Source organism: Pteropus alecto, unplaced genomic scaffold (assembly GCF_000325575.1).
Source record: "Pteropus alecto unplaced genomic scaffold, ASM32557v1 scaffold75, whole genome shotgun sequence".
NCBI lineage: Eukaryota > Metazoa > Chordata > Mammalia > Chiroptera > Pteropodidae > Pteropus > Pteropus alecto.
Window position 1 is genome coordinate 15,768,160 of NW_006440638.1, and position 6,235 is coordinate 15,774,394.

The 6,235-nt window shown below is 38.5% G+C and overlaps 1 pseudogene; it reads left to right on the plus strand.

The window, feature by feature from the left end:
• Positions 1 to 5,403: 5,403 nt before the first annotated feature.
• LOC112484349 lies at positions 5,404 to 5,521 on the plus strand (annotated as a pseudogene).
• The last annotated feature ends 714 nt before the right edge of the window (positions 5,522 to 6,235 follow it).

The window sequence follows — 6,235 nt, forward strand, 5'->3', positions numbered from 1 at the left end:
AGGTGTGGTTATGATTTACCAGCCTCACAGGTTCAGAGGTGAAAGGGGCTTTAGAAATGATACAGCTCAGCCTCCAATTCAATGTTAGAAACTATTTTAGGGTATTCCTATGGAAGGGCCACTCAACGTTTACTTGGAAATTGTCAGCAATAGGAGATGTGCTACTCCATTGACACTATAGAATAGTATTAAGAACACAAATGCTAGAGCCAGACAGCCTATGTTCAAATCCAGGAGCCACCAGTTACTGGTTGTGACACCTTAGGTATGTTACCTAACATCTCTGTGCCTCAGTTTCTGTGCTTGTAAGTTAGGGATAGTAATAGTAGAGAGTTGTTATGAATATATATATATTCATAAAGGGTATGTATTACTTAGAAAAGTGCTTTGCATGTAACAAGTAATGTACAGTATTTGCTATTATTATTACTATTGTCAGATTGTTCTATGTATAGGAATGTTCTTTTTCAGATTGAATAAATTTGGCTTCTCTTATTCCTGCCTGTTCATCCCATTTCTCTCAGCCCCGAAATAAATTAGACAAACGCTGCTTGCCTTCCACTTGGGTACCTTCCAAATATCCAAAGATAATTACCATGTCTCTCTTTGCTTTTCTTCCTCATGTTGCAGATGAGAGCTTCTACAAATGATATTCCTTCTCCCATGTTCTTCATGTTCTAACTGATGTTCCTTCTCCTTCAAGCTGTCTTCCCTCATCTGAACAATTTATACAGTTTTATCCATGTTCCCTGTATATAAGTACAAAGATAACACAGTACAGATTTTCATAGCCATTTGTAGCTGTTACCATTTGAGCATATGATTTATTCATCTTGGTAACCCACCACCTAGCACAAAATACTTAACTGAGTGAATTAGGTGGAATATAGAAGATGGGTGGGCATAAAGCAAAGACCTTCTTAAAAGGCATATAGCATTTCCCTTGGAGAATGGAGTCTTTGGAGCAAGGAGACAGGTTGGAGTTGGCTTTTTTAAACAACTATAGAAAAACAATAATATCTTTAATATCATAAACTGATATTTTTGTCTCTTCTAATGTCATTAAAAAGCAAAGGTTTCTGGGATTCTCGATTTTTGATTGCTCAGTCAGCTTCAGGCTCTATGGTACAAAATTTATTAATGGGAGAATTATAAAACAAAAGACAAAGAAGCAAGAGAGGCTACATCAATAAGAAATAAGGCAGAGAGTGGAGTTTGGGACAGAGGTAGAAGAGCCCTTCAGATTTGGATATGAGCAGATGGTCCCTAGGAAGAGGAGAGAGAGAAGAAAGGATTTGGGTAGAAGTCTCTGGCAGGAGTGGAAAAAGAATTTGAAAGTGGAGAGTCATCTTTAGAGGCTTTATAAAGGAAATTTGCTCTCTTTTATTTACTGTTTTCTTGTGAGATTCAGTAAAGATTTCAATGGCTTTTGATGTTCATTTTCCTTCAGACTGCTGTTTCTTTGAAGATGACATGGCCCAGAGCCCAAGCCATCTGAGATGCCACTTATATTCAGGTTATGTTCTGGTTAGGCTGGTTAACTGAGTTAACACCCAAATCCCTGGGTGCTTTCATTCTGTGGGACAGTGAGTGACACCTCACTATGGCACATGGCAGCTCTAAGTAAGACAGCAGCTATTACATAGAGGCAGCAACGTTTATGTCTGTAAGTGTGTGAAATAATCAGGCATGGCTGCAGCTCAAAGCAGCCCATGATCACTGAAAATGTCCTCTTTGTATAAATATGGGCTGTTTCTCCTAGCTTCCCAAACTGAACCAATCCTTATAAATTTTACCTAGATACTGGCCCAAGGAGCAAATTATTTGGGGACAAGACCAGAGGAACAATATTCTTTGTCATTGTTATTATTATTATTATTATTATTGTATTCTTTGTCATTATTATTATTATTATTATTATCATCATCATCATTATTATTATCATCATCATCGTCATCATTATTTTGACAAACTAATGGTGGAAATGTTACCCGGGTTAGAAAATATATATAAAGTACCAGCATTCTTTCAAACTAATGGAAATGTTACCTGGGTTAGAAAATATATATAAAGTACCAGCATTCTTTTCCATATTGGGCTATGGATTGGCGCTAAAAAGATTTTTGGGTGATCCTCTGTCAGTGAACTTCTACTGAACCCTCTCCCTATCCTTGGAACAGCCCCCCATCATAAGGGAATATGTACAATATTCTGATTCCCCAAATGTAAAAGAATTATCTATTCCTATTAAAATTTTGGCCAAGTTTTCTTACTTTCAAGTTGCTGTTTTAATTGTACAAAGAATGGAAAGTTGACATTCTTTAGCTTTTCAAAGTAAAGGTGACATATTCACCCTTCCCAAGGAAAGCGCAATTACATTTAAGGATGGTATTAACCAAAAATATGAAAGAAATTGCTTTATGGTAATACATAGAAGAAGGATCCTTAAAATAATTCTCTATTGGACCATTTCTTGGAGGACATAAATTTCTGCTTCTGTTACACAAATCCAGTCCTCTTGCAGCTTTCCAAACTCTTTAGTCTTTTGAGGTTCAGATTTTCCACCTTCGTTATAGAATACTTAGCATAAAAACCATAAGTAGAAGCTTGGACTTGTGCAGTCTAAGCAGTCTTCCCAATCAGCTCCATCAGAACTGGCTCCAGCCTTTCAGGCAAAAGGGAATTTTGAGTTAATTTATTACTTGTCTGTTGGAATTATTTCAATTTGCTACCAAATCTTGACTTCATTTGACCATTAAATTTGACTTTAAAAATTTGCCGAAGCTTTTACCACATTCTCTTTGTTTATAAGAGATAGATGGCTATATACTCACATGATAACCGTGATTATCTCTGAAAGGTAGAAATACAGACAATTTTAATTTTCTTCTCTTGGATAATAAGTCTGCAATGAGAAAAAAAATTAAATGTTATTTAAAAAATATCTTTCTAAATACATTATAAAAAGAGACTATTTTTTTTCTTGTGTTCCCAGGCTTTCTAGAGGAGGTGGAGCGCATATTCCTCTGTCAACAAGTGTGTTCTAGATTGTTTGTAAAAGGATCAGAAGAGAAAACTCAGCAAAATGAGGGTAGAGAGAAGATAAAAAGAGATTGTGCATGGAGATATGCAAAAACTGGTTATAAGTATGTGAGCCAGTTAAGCTGGGTCTATGCAAATATTTGACCAATTTAGGTCAAAAGCCATACTTAAAAAAAAAATAAAACTTACTGGCAATTCAAAATAAAAGCATTTTATCTGCATCGATTTCCCCTCCATATAAATGTAAAATTGGCTCAAAGTGTTGGAAGGAGAAAAAACAAAAAACAAAAAGTAAAACGGAAGAGTTCTTGTTCTCTCTTCTCTCAGTCTCCTGCTCAGAATGTGAGCACAAGATAGATGAAAATAAAAACAAATAAGGTCGGCGTTTTAATAGGCATTATCCGAGAAATCAAGGAAAGGCTGTGTAGGTTGCAGATGAATAGATTTTAAGAAAATCTCCTCTTGTTGATTGCTGAATTGTCTGTGGAACTGGGCCCACCTTCTGCTTTGCTTTGGCCAGGAAGACGGGCGTTCATACCTACCTGTGACACTCTACAACATGCACCTCAAATTCTGAGACGTCACAGGGAAATGTCATTGTCACGGTGTATGGGCAATCTATCTCAGGGCAGTGCAATGTGGCCATGTGATGTGCTGCTTGGTGACTGAGTTATTCATCAGAACACAAAAACTGAGCACTATTGATCTAAGGACATGGCACCCCGAACTCAGCGAGATTCTTGGCAAGTATGAGGTGCACACAGATCACAAAGGAAAATCCAGGACAGCAGTCTTAAGTACAGGCAACAGAGGTGATGACAATGTGTTGATAGTAATATTTTGCTAATGACTGGCAGTTGTTAATAAAGGGCGCTCCCTAGAACAACCAGAACAAGTACAAACCTAAATTGTGTCAACTAATATCCTTATTAAAAGGATTTCAAGCAAAAAGGCAAAATGCTTCACTTAAGATGCATAATTGGAAGGTACTTTATCAACCTAATGATCAGAAGAATGCTGATTATTAGAAATGCCTGCATTAAAGACACTAAGTACATTTGTATTCAGTTCAGAGTTAGTTAAGGTAGAGTGAAAATAATAAGGATTTTCTTAAGATAAAGATCTTAAGTTCTTTGCAGCATTTTTGTTAATGGCTCTCCTGGAGTTCAGACTCAAATATAGTGCGTGAGAATAATAAAGATGTGAGCATGGACACCACGTCTTGTTGCACGGAAAACTCAGTGATCCAGTAATCTAAGACAGCACCTCTAAGCTTTTTCTCACAGGCAAAACCGGCACACACAGCAAGCACCCAGCACTGCAGCAAGGACCTGCCATGGAGCCACGGTGCAGGGTTTGCAAATCAGAACGGTGGACACAAGGCAGTCAGCGTAGAGAGTTTGCATTTATGGAAGCAAAACCCACAAGATTCGTGTTTAACCAGGCGCATGACGGCATCTGAAGAGAAGAATAAAGTGAGATATAGAAACAGAAGAGGAAAACCAAAACTTGTTCTACCCTCAATAAAGAATTAAGCCACACACTCCTCTCTCTGTTTTCCCTCAATTCTCTATACAGTTGAAAAGTGATCTTTGGCATCTGAAGTATTGAGCTAATTACCTCACTTTCTCTAATTCACTCTGAATACATACACTTAGTCTTATTTTCTAAAATAAGACAATAGCAACCTTGTGCCTATATTAAGAGGTGTCATTTTTTTTATTTGAACAGAATGATGAGCATATGTCTCTTAACACTTGATAGACACTCAATGGCTAATAGCGTGTGTCCCCGCAGCCCTGCCTTGGTTAGACTATCCGAAGACAATGAGACTGGAGGGAAGGAGGCCGGTGAAAGTCTCTTGTGCGATTTTTTTTCAGCAAACAATACTCAGATGGCTGCAGTAGAACATCGGGAACCGTGTGTTAATATTTCAGGAATTTGTCAGGCACCCGAGCCTCAAGATACATTTGAAAGGGAATTGAAAGGATTTGGTGACCAATTAGATGTAGGAGGAAAGAGAGAAGGAGATGCTGAGGAGGGGGCTGAGTTTCCTAGCTTGGACAGCCATGTGGATGGAGAGGCCTTTACCATGGCAAGAAACGCAGGTCTGCAGGTCATCCTTAAGAACATCAATCATCATGCTGTGCCTGGAAGCCCTTAAGGGTTATTGAGCTATGTGAGACTGTTTGCTCTGCTTTTTAATTTTCTTGCTTCTCTTAGCTGACAACTGTCAGCTGTCACTTCTTGCCACATCAGTATGCCTGTGTCTAATCACTTTCCTCCTTTACTTTCTAATTTGCTGCTTCTGGAAAACCCAGGAGGCAAGGTGGCTAGAAGTGTACGTGAAACAAGTCTACAGTCTACAGCCAAGCCACCCTGAATGTGCCCGATCTCGTCTGATCTTGGAACTAAGCAGGGTCGGGCCTGGTTAGTACTTGGATGGTAGACCACCTAGGAATACCAGGTGCTGTAAGCTTATAAAACAACAACAACAACAACAACAACAACAACAAAAACAACAGTCTACAGGGGCAAAGTGATGGTCCAAGGACCATTGTATGTTATAGAGTAGCAGGCTTCGGGGCTGCTATGTCAGCCGCTCCCAGGGATTTTTCTCTTTTTAAATGGATTAGGTCTTCGCAGATCTGGCATTCAGATAGCTAAGGAGGTATTTATTTCTATTTGTATAGTGACTTCGAAAATAAAATGGTTCCTCAAGTCATCCTTGTGACTATACATTTTTAAGGATTTAAAAATTTCTCGGCTGCTACATAATAAATAATAGCTGTCATTTATTGAGCACTTAGTATGTCAGGCCCTATTCAAAAGCTTTTTAATGTAACATGCCTTGGAATCAGCATGGTAGCACTACAGCTTGGGGCAGTATTATGATCACCCATTTTACAGACAGGAAATCTGAAGCATTGAGAGGTGAATTTTTCCAAGGCCACACAGTCCATAAGCAGCAGAGCCAGGATTCAAATGCAAGCTCTCTGACCCCAGAGCCTGTATTTTTAACACTTCACTATGTTACTCCATAAAGCAGGACCATGGGCAGAGGGTAGCTAACTTGAGTGTACTCTAATTTATCTTATAAAATTATTAAATAGGGCTTAGGACCAACTAGCAAATTGTTTCTGTGAGTCTTTAGGGCATAAAGATTGTAGCTGATTAGTAACACAACCCAGGC